The sequence below is a fragment of the Balaenoptera acutorostrata genome, chromosome 15, assembly GCF_949987535.1.
Source record: "Balaenoptera acutorostrata chromosome 15, mBalAcu1.1, whole genome shotgun sequence".
Taxonomy (NCBI): domain Eukaryota; kingdom Metazoa; phylum Chordata; class Mammalia; order Artiodactyla; family Balaenopteridae; genus Balaenoptera; species Balaenoptera acutorostrata.
The window spans coordinates 71,475,443-71,490,842 of record NC_080078.1 but is presented as its reverse complement, the minus strand read 5'-3'; the positions used below and the strand labels follow the sequence as shown (position 1 = coordinate 71,490,842).

Genomic DNA, 15,400 nt, shown 5'->3' with positions numbered 1-15,400 from the left:
TTCCAATAAACTGTACAGTTTTTATACAGCTTTTCCTATGCCTTTCCATTTTTATAATTATTTCTTAAGTTTTTGACTTTTTAATTTAATGTAATTTTTTTTGGCTGTGCCAAGTGGCTTGTGGGATCTTAGTCCCCCAACCAGAAATTGAACCCGGGCAGTGAGAGCAATGAGTCCTAACCACTGGACAGCCAGGGGGTTCCCTCCTATGCCTTTCTTATTAAATGTATTCTTAAATATTCTTGATGTTTTGAAGTTATTATTAATAGAATATTTCCCCATTTCCATTTCTAGGTATTTATTAGTAAAATGAGAGAAATGCTATGGATTTTTAATATATTTATCTTGTAAGAAGACGCCTTATCAAATTATCTTATTCATATAATTTTTTTTTTTAGTGGAACCTCTTGTATTTTGTTATTAAACAATAACATTAGAAAATAAGATATTTTTAGGGACTTCCCTGGTGGTGCAGTGGTTAAGAATTCACCTGCCAATACAAGGGACATGGGTTCGATCCCTGGTCCAGGAAGATCCCACATGCCACAGAGCACCTAAGCCCACGTGCCACAACTACTAAGCCTGCACTCCAGAGCCCACGAGCCACAACTACTGAAGCCCATGCACCTAGAGCCCGTGCTCCACAACAAGTGGCTTGGCATTTTCTAGAACCTCCAAAACCATGATAAATAATGACAGGCCAAGTTGCTTGGCTTTTTATTCCTCTCCTTAAATTGCTAGTGTTCCTCCACTCCTATCCTTTTTTTTTTTTTAATATTTATTTGGTTGCGCCGGGTCTTAGTTGCAGAAGGCAGGCTCCTTAGTTGTGGCATGCGAACTCTTAGTTGCAGCATGCATGTGGGATCTAGTTCCCTGACCAGGAATCGAACCTGGGCCCCTTGCATTGGGAGCACGGAGTCTCATCCGCTGCGCCACCAGGGAAGTCCCCCCTCCACTTCTATCCTTGGTTGGACCACTTCACATCTTATTTGAGGCTGAGAATAATGGAATAATGTCTGATTTTCCCAACACTCTATCCCTTGCACCCGGAATAGGGCTGAGCACATACTATAAAAATGGGAAATATATATATATATAAGATAAGAATTCAAAATGTATTTTAGATTTAACAAGAAGAAAGTCATTGATGAACTTGGTGATAGTATTTTAGTGGTTGGGACAGAAGCCACAGGACAGAAATTTTGGGAATAAGGCACGCGAAGCATGAAAGAATTTTTTTGTGCAAACCTTTGGGTGCCTGAGCTCCCCTCGTGCTTACGGGGCACTGACAGCATCTCAGGATGGCAGAGCCTGCGGTGTACACAGAGCTGAGATGAGCCATGCTGAGGACTTTGAGCTCCAGCTTGGAGGCCCTGGGCAGCTATGGAAGAACTTTAGAGAGTCATGCTATTCGAGGTGCTTTTTAGAAAGATCACTCCTTCTAAAGAAAAGAGAATACTGTTTCTTGAATTCAGCCATTTCCCCCCATCCTTATTTGCATCGCCTTTCCTCAGATCACCCCACTCATCTCCTCTCAACATATGGATTGTTGCCACACCTTCCTGGTCTCTCTCCATCCGTTCTTGTCCCTCGTCAGTTCATTTTTCACATCAGCCTCCAAGGTAATCCCTTTATTTTGTTTTTGTTGTTTTGTTTTTCAGAGTAACCTTTTCTAGGTTACAAATCTAGTCATGCCATTCTTCTGCTTAAAATACATTATTGGGAGTCAGTAAAGCATCACTCTGGCTTCTATGGGATCCAGACTTCCCAGGTGAGCTCCTGACTGTGTCAACATCCATCCTTTGGTTGATAGGAATGACCTATCTTTTATACTTACCTATATTTATCTGGGGAATGACCCAGATAAATATCTTTGGAATCCTAAGGAGAAGGTCAATTTCTCCTCTAGGGAAACAGAGCTCAATGAGGATCCAGTGGCCATTCTTTGAGGTTTTGGGGGTGAAGATCTCCTCAAAACTATTTATTCTCCCACCCCAGAGCCAGTTCAAATTGTGCTAAAAGCTGTTAATGGTGCTTATCCCATTCCTCTGCTGAATGTTCCTTATAGGAGGTCTTGATGCCCTATGTCTGCTGGGATGGGAGAATGAGTTCTCTGGAAACAGTCTGGTCTATAGGTCTGTGTCTGAGGAGAGAACCAGGAAGATTTGATGGGGTTTAGGAAAGAGTTCTTGGAAGAATCCACAATCAAACCAGTTCAAGGCTAGGATTCAGTAATAGATGATGCTGACAGTGATGTGGCAGGACTGTTTCCCTTCTCAAATCCTGGTACCTCCTGAGGCCAAGATAGCACAGGCGGTAAAATGGTTAGATTCTGAATATATTTTGAAGATAGAGCTGATAGGATTTGCTGACAAATTGAACATAGGGTAAGAGAAAAAGAGATAGACCAAGGTTTTGGGGCTGAGCAATTGGAAGCATGGAGTTGCTGTTTCCTGACATGGCGAAGCTATAGGATGAGCAAGTTTCGAAGAGGTCTGAAATTTAATTTTGGACGTGTTATGTCTGAGATGCTATTAGACATCTAAAGAAGGATATCAAGCAAGTAGTTGGATATGCAAGCCAAGAGTTCTTGAGAGAAGTCAGGGTTGGAGATATAAATCTGGGGGTGTTTAGAGCCATGAGACTGGATGAGGTCACCAGGAAGTAAGTGGAGATAAAGAAGAGGATCAAGGACTGAGTCTGGGGAAATCCAACTTAGTTGGAGACATGAGGAAGAAGCAACAGAGAAGACTAAGAAAGAGTAGTTATTGAAGTAGAAGGAAAACTAGAAGAATGCACCGTCATGGAAGTAAGCACAGGAAGTGTTTCCAAGAACAGAGAATCATCAACTGTGCCAAATACTGCAGGTAGGTTGTATTAGTCCCAGCAGAACTAAGCTACCATGATAGAGACATCCCCATGTCTCAGTGGCATAGGCAATATGTTTATTTCTCACTCGTATAAAGTATATTCAGCAGCAGAGGGGAAGGATAAAAGGAAAGGAGAAGCGGTTCTCTGCTCCATGATGATAATCAGGGTCCCATGATGCCAGAGGCTGAGTCATCTTCAGCTTGCAGTTTTCTTTTTCAATTTTATTTATTTATTTTTGGCTGCATTGGGTCTTTGCTGCTTGCTGCGCGCAGGCTTTCTCTAGTTGCAGCAAGTGGGGACTACTCGTCATTGCGGTGCGTGGGCTTCTCATTGTGGAGGCTTCTCTTGTTGCGGAGCACGGGCTCTAGGCATGCAGGCTTCAGTAGTTGTGGCACATAGGCTCAGTAGTTGTGGCTCACAGGCTCAGTAGTGGCGCACGGGCTTAGTTGCTCCGCGGCATGTGGGATCTTCCCAGACCAGGGTTCGAACCCGTGTCTCCTGCATTAGCAGGCAGATTCTTAACCACTGTGCCACCAGGGAAGTCCCTCAACTTGTGGTTTTCAAGGTCACTAAGGGTGCCGATGTCAGCCAGTAAATGGGGGTTGCAGATGAGGATGGTGCACGGGAAATGTATTGGTAAAGAGTCTGGCAAGAAACAGGACACATTCAAGCTGGGTAATTTGAGAAAGGTTTAACAAAGAGACTGCCTATAAAAGTGTGAGCAGGACTTCCCTGGTGGTCCAGTGGTTAAGACGCTGTGCTCCCAATGCACGGAACGCGGGTTCCATCCCTGGTCAGGGGACAAAGATCCCACATGCTGTGCAGTACGGCCAAAAAGTTAAAAAAAAAAAGCTGTGAGCAGGGGCAGGAAAACTATTACAGGATTCCTATAACTCTGATATGGTTGATAGTGGGAGCTATTACCACCCCAGGTCTGAAGAGACAAGAGAAAGTAAACGGTAGTAGAAATGGGGGAGAGAAAGAAATACATGGGGAGGGATGCCGGACTGAAGCTTTGAATCAGAGGAAAACAGCCAACTCAACCCCACAGGAGAGAGCCAGGGGAACAAATACCCTGACCTCACTCTGTTCTCTCCCTCCAGTCTCCTGCAGGTACCTCCCATTGACTCAACCCAACCAGAAACCAGAAGGCTCATTGATAAAAGTCCCTAGTGGTTAGCCTCCTGAGGCACATAACAGCGTGAGGAAGGTGAGGAGTGGATCTGGAGGAGCAAATATCCAGTACAAGACGTTTCCATGAGTCAGGCTTGGAAGTTGCATAACTCCCTTCCACCCACATTCCATTGGCCAGAACCCAGTCATATGGCCATATGTAACTACAGATAAGTTTAGGAGATATGGTCCAGATAGGAAGAAAGAGAGATTTGGTGGCCAGATAACCCCTCTCCAACTCATGGTCAAGCAAGATAATAACTGTCCATTGACCACTGGATTTAGCAATATGGAGGCCATTAGTGATTACAATAATCCAGTCTTGGTAGAGTGGTGGATGTGAAAACCTAAGTGGAGTGGATTCAAGAGAGAATGGAAAAAAAAAAAAAAAAGAATGGGAGGAGAAAAATTTGGACACAGCATTTATTAACAACTACTTTCAACAAGTTTTGCTGTACAGGGAAGCAAAGCAGTGAGGTAATAGCTGGAAAGGTTGTGAGATCAAGAGGGTTTTGCTTCTTTTTTTGGCCTTACCACTCAGCTTGCGGGATCTCGGTTCCCCGACCAGGGATTGAACCTGGGCCACAACAGTGACAGTGCTGAATCCTAACCACTAGGCCACCAGGGAACTCCCTGGCTTTGTTTTTTATAATGAAGAAATAAAGCATATTTTTATGCTGATAGGATGTTCCAGTAGAAAAAAAAATGATGCTGCAGGAAAGAGATAGTAAATTGCTGGAGTGATGTCCTTGAGTAAGAAAGAAAGGATGGGATCTAGTGATAAGGCAAAGGTTGGCCTTGGGAAAGAACACAGGCAGTTCATCTATAGTGACAGAAAGGAAAGCAGGATATATGGACAGAGTCCAGGTGGGGAGTAAATGTGTGCTTGTCAAAGTTCTTTTCCAATCACTTGTATATTCTCAGTGAAACAAAGAGCAAAATTATCCGCTGAGAGTGAGTCCGGAGGATGAACTGTTAAGGGTTCCAAGCAGAAACGAGACAATACAACATAGTTACCTAAGAGGATATGAGAAATTATACCCAGAAGTTAATCTTCCCAGTGGAGATGGTCCAAGTGTCTCTAAGATATTCCACTCTGAGTCCACACCCAGGTGAAGCCCTCTGGCCCTGCCTTTCTCCATTCTATCTATAGACCTTTCCTTGCCCTAATCCAAAGTCAGAACTAGATGGTAATAATAGATAGCACTTTTTGAGCACTTACAAATTCCAAGCAGTGCTCTAATCACCACACATGTATTTAGTCATAATCACTCTATGACGTGGATACTACTGTTATCAACCCCATTTTATAAGGGCACAACAGATGCTCACACTGAATTCAAACTCAAGCAGTCTGGCTCCAGAACTGCCAATCAAAGGTCTGGCTTTTGACTTCCTTTTTTTTTTTTTTTTTTCCATGCCGAGGGGCTTGAGGGATCTCAGTTCCCCGACCAGGGATTGAACCTGGGCTATGGCAGTGAAAGCCTGGAATCCTAACCACTAGGCCACCAGAGAACTCCCTTGACTTCTACATGTAGATCTATACCTACCAGAAGTGTCAGAGTGATAAACCCTAGAGGGTGCTGGGCTTGAGAGGAGTAAATGAAATTTTAAAAGGTCAAGGGGCTGGGTCTCATAGGTGGGTATGAGATGCTGTGTTTAGGAGGGGGTTTCTGGGAACTTGCTGCTGAGAGATGGGTGGCCACATGATGACCCAGAGAGCCTAGGTCCAAAAGGCAGAGCCAATATCAGGAGGACAGGGGATGAGCTGAATAGGCTGGAAGAGACCCTCACATCTTCCCCATCCTGTGTAAGCTCTGCATCAATCAGCACATAATGCTGGATTTAATGTTGGCTTAACGTTCCCCTGGTTCCATGTATGTTTCACTGGCTGAGAGAATCTGTTCTGTTTCCATGATAGGGAGGCATGGTGCTGTGGTGGCAACAATAATGATGATACTATGGTAAACTAGCTCCCAACCAATGAACACTTCATCAACGAACAATGAACTTCATGAACTTTATCAATGAAAAATTTATCAATGAGTGAAGAACCATGTATTTTTTTTACATTATATCATTCAATTCTTCTAATACCCCTGTGAGGCACACAACACTATTCCCATTTTCAGATGAGGAAAGTGAGGCTCAGAGAGGTTGTATCACATGTCCAAGGTCACAAAGGTGGTAAGTGGTGGAGCTGGGGCTTCAACCCCAGCCTTTTAGAGTCGGAAGCCTGCACTGGCTACACTGTATCACCTGACTCTCTATTTGGGAATGAAGCACCAGGAGCGCTAGGGAACCCTACAGGGCCCTGATGGCCTCCAGGGCAGGGCCCCTGGATGAGAGCAACTCCCTTTAATGAAGGCAATTGAGAAACAATCCTCCTCTTTATTTGCCTGTAACAGGGACTCAGCAAATCTAATTATCTTCCTGTGAACCAGTTAACTACTCAATTTGGGTAATTCATTACCAGAGTCAAATGCAGGATCCAGCTAATTTTGGAAAGATGCAGCTGTAGGGTCATCTGGGGAACAAGCCCAGTTGAGAAAGAAGGAAGAGCAGGCACCAGCCTCCTCTTGGAGGGAGAGGGGGGCAAGCTGAGGGGCCCCAGGGCCAGCTGGAGTGAAGGGCAGGGAGAAGGCCTGAGGCAGGCTGGCCGGGATTCCCTCGGTACCAGAGAGCAGCAAAGTCAGGGTCTTGGCTCCAGGAGGGCAAAGCTGCTATTACAGCTGCCAGCATCCGCTCAGGGTAGAGATGGGGGCACTTCAACCACGAGCTGCTTTAACTGTTTCCTCTTTCACTTCGAGGGACCGTGGGAATCCGTCATCCCCTTCGGCCTCACAGTCTCATTTGGAGCCAGCTCACAAAGATGTCATCCACAGAAAGAGAGAAATCTTAGGTCCTGCCTCTATCAACACACGTCAACATTGCTAACATTTATCAAAAGTTGGTCCTATCTCATACCGAGGAGGTTAGGTGCTGTCACTTCCTGTACTACAGTTGAGAACACGGAGGCTCGGAGAAGGGATGTACGATATATCTATTTTTTTTCAGATTCTTTTCCATTATAGATTATTACAAAGTACTGAGTATGGTTCCCTGTGCTCTACAGTAGGTCCTTGTTGGTTATCTATTTCATATATAGTAGTGTGTATATGTTAATCGCAAACTCCTAATTTATCCCTCCCCTGCTTTCCCCTTTGGGAACCATAAGTTTGTTTTCTATGTCTGTGAGTCTATTTCTGTTTTGTATATAAGTTCATTTGTATCATTTTTTTTTTAGATTCCACGTATAAGTGATATTACATGATATTTGTCTTTCTCTGTCTGGCTTACTTCACTTAGTATGATAATCTCTGTGTCCATCCATGTTGCTGCAAATGGCATTATTTCATTCCTTCTTATGGCTGAGTAATATTCCACTGTATATATGTACCACATCTTCTTTATCCATTCGTCTGTCAATGGGCATTTAGGTTGCTTCCGTGTCTTGGCTATTGTAAATAGTGCTGCAGTGAACATTGAGGTGCATGTATCTTTTCGAATTATGGTTTTGTCCAGATATATGCCCAGGAGTGGGATTGTTGGATCATATGGTAGTTCTATTTTTGGTTTTTTGAGGAACCTCCATACTCTTTTCCATAGTGGCTGAAACAATTTACATTCTCACCAACAGTGTAGGAGGGTTCCCTTTTCTCCACACCCTCTCCAGCATTTATTGTTTGTAGATTTTTTGATGATGGCCATTTTGACTGGTGTGAGGTGGTACCTCATTGTCGTGTTTTTGTTTGTTTGTTTGTTTGTTTGTTTAATTTTTTTGGCCGTGCCACATGGCATGCGGGATCTTAGTTCCCTGACCAGGAATTGAACCCGCACCCCCTGCAGTGGAAGCGTTGAGTCTTAACCACTGGACCAGCAGGGAAGCCCCCTCCTTATGGTTTTGAATTGCATTTCTCTAATAATTAGCTCTTTTTTTTTTTTTTTTTTAATTTTATAGCTACTTTATTTATTTATTTATTTATTTTTGGCTGTGTTGGGTCTTCGGTTCGTGCGAGGGCTTTCTCCAGTTGCGGCAAGTGGGGGCCACTCTTCATAGTGGTGCGGGGACCACTCTTCATCGCGGTGCGCGGGCCTCTCACCATCGCAGCCCCTCCCGCTGCGGGGCACAGGCTCCAGACGCGCAGGCTCAGCAGCCGTGGCCCACGGGCCCAGCCGCTCCGCGGCATGTGGGATCTTCCCAGACCAGGGCTCGAACCCGTGTCCCCTGCATTAGCAGGCAGATTCTCAACCACTGCGCCACCAGGGAAGCCCCTAATAATTAGCTCTTAAAGCAACATGCTACACATGCAATTTTCTAGCACCACCAGCGTAAAGAATGGGGGTGTTTGGGGCAAGAAAGTTTGGAGAAGCATTGGCTCACTAAACAAAATCCTGATCAAGGATGTTCAAACCCTCGGCAAGCTCCTCAGGGGAAGGGGGTTTTGGGACCATCAAGAGAGATGAGAGAAAACGTGGTGAATCTGTCTCTTGGGCCAGTTGCTGGGGGCGGAGGGTTGGGGTGGGAGTATGCTGAGTACTTATACTATATGCCAAGAAGTGCGATAATCACTTTTTCATGGTTTAACTCATTTAGTCCTTACGATGATCCATGAGGTGGTCATTCTTATCATTGCCGTTGTACAGATAGAGAAACAGAAACACAAAATGTAATCCCTTGCCCTTGGGAAAGGAAGCTGAATTCAAAATCCCGAGCAGTTTAACTCCACAGCCTCCCTCCAGCCAACTGTGCCCTGGCAGAGGTCAGAGGGAGAGCAGGTGGGGAGGACACCCAACCATGGACAGCTCCCTGTGGCCCTGTCCTTGAAGAGCCAGGTTCCTGAGGCTGGTTGCTTGTACCTCCTGACCACCACCAATATCTGCCCATTGTGAAGAGCTCTGATTTCTTGCAGAGGGAAATTCTCCTTGGACTGATACTGAGGGCCCAAATGCTCTGGCTTGATTCGACTTCCTGAAAAGCCCTGTGGAGTTGGGTCCTGAACCAGACACATCCGTCCTCAGGGTTCTGGAGACCCATCCTCTGAGATGTCAGAGTTTTCTCCAGGGTGGGTCAGACAGAGAACTGCTCCCCACATCAGCCCAACAGTCACTTCTCCTGTCCAGCCCTGCCCTTCCCACATCTGCCACTACTTCCCACATCCCATTACTATGGGAAAGCCAGTCCCCTCTGCCTCAGTTTCCCCATTTGTACCTCAGCCATCCCTGCAAAAGCCCAGGGCCAAAACTGGATGTGCCAAAATTAGGTCTTCCCCCTTTTGCCAGCCCTGATGGGAGTTTCCAAGTTCAAAGCCAAGCTCCCCAGCCCAAGCTGCCGGCCTAGAGCCCCAGCAGGTGCAGCCTAGTTGCTAAGCAACATCTGTGGATCTCTGTGTGTTCCTGTCACATGATTATCATTGCTAAGGAAACAAGTCCTCTGGCATCCCAGGACGCAGCAAGGCCTAGGCAACGGTGTGTTACCTGAGGTCTAACAAAAATCTTCCTGTCCCATGTTCCTGACGAGTTGTGAGTCCCTAAACTGCTATAGGAGACTATCAGATTGACCCCTGCCTTTTACCCAGGCATTGGCTCTTTGAAGGGAGTACCTAAACTGGAGTCTTGGTCATTCCCTGGGCACTCATAGAATCCAGTTCTTTGGGATGGTCAGTAGCAAGAGTGGCTTTAAAGGGATGTATTAATACACCAGGGTTCAGAAGACAATCTTACATTCCCAATTCCCCCACTTCTATCTATAGCTTCCGCTCTAGGGGCAGAATGAAAATGATTTGGATTGGAGGCTGGGAAAGCTGAGGAGGGGCTATGGACAAGAGGGTCATAGCGAGGTCTCAGTACTACAACATCAAGAGAGCCAGATGGGGGTTTGCTCCCAATACCGTCCCCCACACCTACAGCTCAAACACTATCGGAAGATGGATGCCACATCAGAGGATGTCACCATCTCCCTGGAGGGCTTGCCTCCCTGGATTCTCCAATCCAGACTTCCTGGGGTTCCCTAGACAGGACTGGCCCAGAAATGAGGTGGAAATGAGGAAATCTCTCTGAAAGACAAAATGATAAAGAGATGGGCAATAAGAAAGGAAATATGAGAGAATTTGGGCACCAATGAGGAGGTACAACAATTGAGTAATAGAAGTTCCAAAAATAAAGAACAGAGAGAACAGATGGAAGGAAATTATCCAATAAGTAGTAGAAAAATATTGAAAATAATTGAAATATCCCAGAAAATGTGAGTTTTCAGATACAAAGATTCTAAAGAATAGCCAAAACAAACACTGAAAATATTTCTACCCCCAAATCACATCTTTGAGGAATATCAGATCACTGGTGACAGAAGATCCTAAAAGCTTCTAGAGAGTTAAAACGATTTTCATAGAAAATATCAAAATCATAATGGCATCAGACTTTGCAAGTAGAAGAGGGAAGACCACGCAGCAACATCCTCTAAATATCCAAGCAAAATGATTCCATCCTTTCCATTATAACTGCTTTTATTTCCAAGACTTCTTTCTTGATGTGATTGATCCCCCTTTTATAACACCCTGTTCTTTTTTCATGGGTGCAGTGTCTAATCTTACCTCCTGTCTATCATCTTGAATTCCTTCAAATTGCACCTGTTAGTTTGGATTTCTATCTTTCACATTGGAGCTTTTCTCAAATGTTTGGGGATGTTTAGTGGTTGTTTGGATGATTAGATTAGATTTAGGTTTAGAAGTTTAGGTTACCTGATAATACATAAGAGGAAAGCACCAAAAAACAAATCAGAAGCTCTTTGCACTTGGCTTGGGCATGTGGTTTGAGAACTTCACTGTGAGGTGACCCCCAGGATCCATTTGTTAGACCCTTCTTAGGCTGGGCAGATTCCCCAGAGAGAAGGGTTGGCCACACTCCTGCCTAGAGGGTATGATCCTGGCATCCTAGCAGCTTTGAAAGAAGAAATGAGTGGGAGTTTCAACATGCAGTCTGAAAACATTATTTTCAGCAGAGGACACCCCTGGCCTCAATTGTACCTGGCATCCCCAAATCTAGAAGCCCAATTTTACCTTCTCTGAATAATCTGCTGGGGCTGTGGAGGAGAACTGGGGGTCCACATTTTAGACTTTAAACCAATCTTCCTGTTCTAGCCCCATCTGGCGGTGTTACCAATCCCTGAGCTTTTTTTTTGGAGCGGGGGGCGGATTCTGTTGTGAAAACAGGTCTCTGAATCTTGGCTTTTCCCACAGCCAGTTTAAGATAGCTTTCTGGGTCTCCTAAGTCAACCCGCATTCGTTCATCTGCTCTCCAGCTTCTAAAATTTTATTCCTGCTTGGGGACATTATCTCCTCTCCCACCCTCTTCATCTTTGTAGATTTAAACCTTTAAAAAATTCCTGCACTATTGTTACTTTAGTAGGATTATTTAATAGGATTTGGGGGAAGAAGGTTAGTAATCAGTTGCACTTGTTCAATCTGCCATCTTGAATAGAAAGTCTTGAATAACAACCGGCACTAAACACATGCATCCAGACTGCCTGGATTTGACTGCTGGCTTTAGCATCCTGGCTGTAGCATGTACTTGCTACTTAACCATAGGCAAGTTTCAGAAACTCTGCCTCAGTTTTCTCATCTGTATAATGGAGATAATAGTGGTACTGAGACAGGCCTGGGACCTGGGACCCTTTGCTGCAGTGCTGCCATGCTTGCACCTGGACAAATGTCTCCTTGAGCTACAAAATACAAAGAAACTATAAGGGACTAAAAATAACTGTGTGCATGCTGCAGTTGGGGCAAATTATGGACAAAAAGATACAAAAAGACCAAAAAACCCAACAGCCACTTCTGAAGAGCAGAGAGCAAAAACGGTGTCAGGAGCAAAAGCAGGGTACTGCGCATGCCCCTTGCACACAACACCACCAAAGGGGTGGGCAAAACACGTAAGCCAGCCCTCCGGCCCGAACCCTGGACACACCCGCTACCCTCACCCCATATAAGGAACCAGCTTGCCCCCTACTCAGAGAGTGTGCAAGGGAACCTGTTACTTGTTTTCACTCCCTCCTGCAGTCGCCAGAGCCTCAGTAAAGCCTTGCCTGAATTTCTTGTCTGTCCTCTAGTCCATTTGTATTGATTGGGGAAGGCCGAGAACCCTGGTTGGTAACAGTATATACTTCCCTTGAGCGTTGTGAGCTCTAAGAATAGTGCCTAGCACATAGTAAACCATTCTACCTGAGGTGATGAGAGGATGGTGGTGATGATGATGGTGATGATGATGATGAAGATATAGTGTTTACCATGTGCTAACACCTGTGGCATGGGGAGTGAGTCTGGGGAAACCAAGATGAACATATCATGTGAGCTTCCCACTCTTTCCAGTCCCAAACTGGTATGACTGGTTTTCCCACTCTGGTCTATACCATGTAAATACAGTATGTGCCCTAAGTAAACAACAAGCAGGTGGAAGTTCTCGTTGTGCAAATATGGCTGGTAAACATACAATGTAAACAGAGTATTCAAATGAACTGGAGGCTAGCAATTCAGGGCAGTTGTTTTCAAATATGGTTGAATCTCTTCTGTTTAAGTACAATGGCTGTGGGCATCATTTCCCAAATGACTTACTCACACATTTATTTCTGAGCATCCAAATCATGTTGTCTGTTAACTTGTTTTGCAGGGCAAATGACACCATCTGGACAAGGGAAACAGCACATGCTTGGGGCAGTGTCCCTCTCCCATTCCGATGGCTTAAGCAAAGTCTCCTCCCCCTTTCAGTGAGCTTCCTTCATGTTTCCTTTCTTCTGGTAGGCTTGGCTTTCATCTTCCAAGCTCTGCTCTGTTTGTCCTGCTGAGTAGGCAGCAAACCTGCAGGTTCTGTGATCCTGCTGCTTAGCTTTAAAACAAAGGAAAACAAAACAAAACAAAACAACACTCTGTTGCAATTTGCGAACTTCCCCTCTTGGAAGGCATAAGCCACCAGGTTTTGTGAAAGTAACTGCTGCAGGGTCTTGAAATAGATGAGGAAAAAACTGAAGAGGGAAAGAAAGAGAAAGATAGAGACAGACAGAAGAAGATAAGCATGGAGAGAGGGAGAGAAGGAGCTATAGAGGGAGGGAGGGAGAAAAAGAAGGGGTGAGGGAGAGAGGGAGGGAGGGTACCCCCTCACCCCCAGCCCCCAGGCTGAACCCTGCACTCAGCCTTTAAGAAACAAGGCTTCTTTATCATAAGTGTGTGTACCAGGCAAGGTTTTTCCACTGCAGATTCACTACCAAGCTGAAGATGACTAGACGTTTTTTAAAAGATAGCAACTGGGCTAGTCCTGGAAGATGCAGCTATTCATGTTATCATTGTCACCATGCCCTGTTTGGAATGTTCTTCAACCAATAACCTGTATTTTGACGGGTCTTGCCCCCAGCTTCAAACATAAAACTTTCACTTCCAGGGGAGAATCTCAGAACAGATTATTCAGGGGCCCAGGGATGTCTCACGTGTGTTTACAAGCCTCGGAGGTTATCCTGAGACATCCGCAGATATATTCTTTTTTGGTTCCAGCCACACTCTGGTGGTTGCAGCTACATCACTGGGCAGTGTTCTCTTTCTCCAGACATTACCCCTGATGCTGAGATGCACAGGAGCAAGGTATTATGCCCTGGGACCGACAGAAGACCAGCAGCTGTGCTCTGCTTGGGGACAGAGCTGTACAAAGTGTCTAGGGTAGCACCTCTTTCACTTTTCCCATTTACAGTATGTTTTCAGTTCTCTGAGTTCAGTCTCTCTCTCTCTCCACTCCACCTTAAGATTCAGGTATGATGTCCATTGGACACAAATCTAAGTGGGAGCCCCCTCTCTGAACTCAGAATTGCCCAGGATGAAGGCCTTACTCACTAGGTCATCTTGTTCTCTGGTTCCCTCTTTGCTTAGGGTGAATTTTCTCCCATGAAGCCCCTTATAGCCTCATGCCAATAGATATCTGGTTGGCAAGCCCATCAGTTCTATAGAGATATAACCAGACACTTCTACACCCCATACGTGGACACAGCTTAGACTAGGTTGGCAACCCTGCTACCCTCTTGATCCCTGTAAATCTTTTCCAGTCTCTTTCATGAGCCTCTGCCTTCACCTACCAATTCCACCTTAAAGAGTGAAAATATGATCCTTCTATTAACCAGAGCCCTTGAGTGCTTTTTTGGAGCTTGGCTTCCAGGAACAATGATACAATGTGCTAAATAACTCTGTCCTAAAGAGCTCTGAGTACAAACAAAAGCTGTACTAATGTATTGGAGAAACAAAGTAAGTAAGACTTATTCCTGCCCTAGGCTTTGGCCTCGGGTCTGGAACTCTATCCCCCATCCCCCCAATCTCATCCACCCCCATAATTGATTGGTTTGAGGATTCCCCTGTCAGGCCCCAAGTTACATGGAAGCAGGCAGCTGTCTTTGGCTCAAAGGTGGAAGCAAGTCCTTAGGGATCATCTGATCCCCAGCCAGTATCTCCAGCTACAGCCATGTCATCCTCACATTGGCCTTCATTTTGGTTCTTGCTCAGTTTCTTGGCTAGAGAAGGGAACGCTCCTGTTTCCTTCTGGGGCCACTCCTTCCTGCCTTACTCTTTATTTTTACTGTGGCCCCACGGTGCAAACAACACAGCTCTCCACCTGCTCTCTTTGGGGGGAAACTCCTTGCCTACATTGCACTTGGCCTTGGGGTCCTGCTCTCCCTGGACCATCATAAGCACTTAATTCATGCTAATTGGACCCTCTCCCTTCCTCCCTGGATTTTGAATCTGGAGCAGAATGATCCAAGGACAAAAGTGATTCCTATGTAGTAGAGCTACTCCAACCAAGCTTCCTAAAGAGACTGCTAATTCCTGCTCCCTAGATCCTGGAGCTACCCTTGTTCCCGATCTTTCCAAAAGCTGACTATTCTGCTTTCTTGACAATTCTGTGACTTTTCCTATAGTCTTCCAATAAATCCTTTTTATCCTTAAGTTAGCCCAAGTCTGTATCTGTTGCTTGCCACTAAGAGCCCTACCTGATTCCACAGGGATAGCGCTTTCTCCACCATGCTCTGTCACCTGGGTTCATTTCAGAGGCAGGAAAGTTCAGGCTCATCCCCCTGCCACATGCCCACAACTCCCAGGCAAACTACAGCTTCTGATTCTTTGTTACCTTCTTTCAGAAAGTAGCCATCCTCAGTTTAAAAAACAAAAAGCTCCCATCCCGTGACCCCTCTCCATCGATATTACCCATATCAGACAGGGCTCAACCAGGAAAACGGAACCACTCCGAATATTTAAAGGAGAGGGAATTCAAGGCAAAGAATTGGTTACATAAA

At 45.3% G+C, this 15,400-nt stretch overlaps 1 long non-coding RNA gene and 1 other non-coding gene across 2 annotated transcripts in view; one reads left to right on the top strand and one right to left on the bottom strand.

The window, feature by feature from the left end:
• LOC130704943 (uncharacterized) overlaps positions 1-15,400 on the top strand; it is a 57,869-nt gene that overhangs the window by 22,842 nt on the left and 19,627 nt on the right. The window lies entirely within an intron of this gene.
• TRNAD-GUC (transfer RNA aspartic acid (anticodon GUC)) lies at positions 4,601-4,672 on the bottom strand. Its single transcript has one exon. It is a non-coding gene; the product is annotated as a tRNA-Asp (tRNA).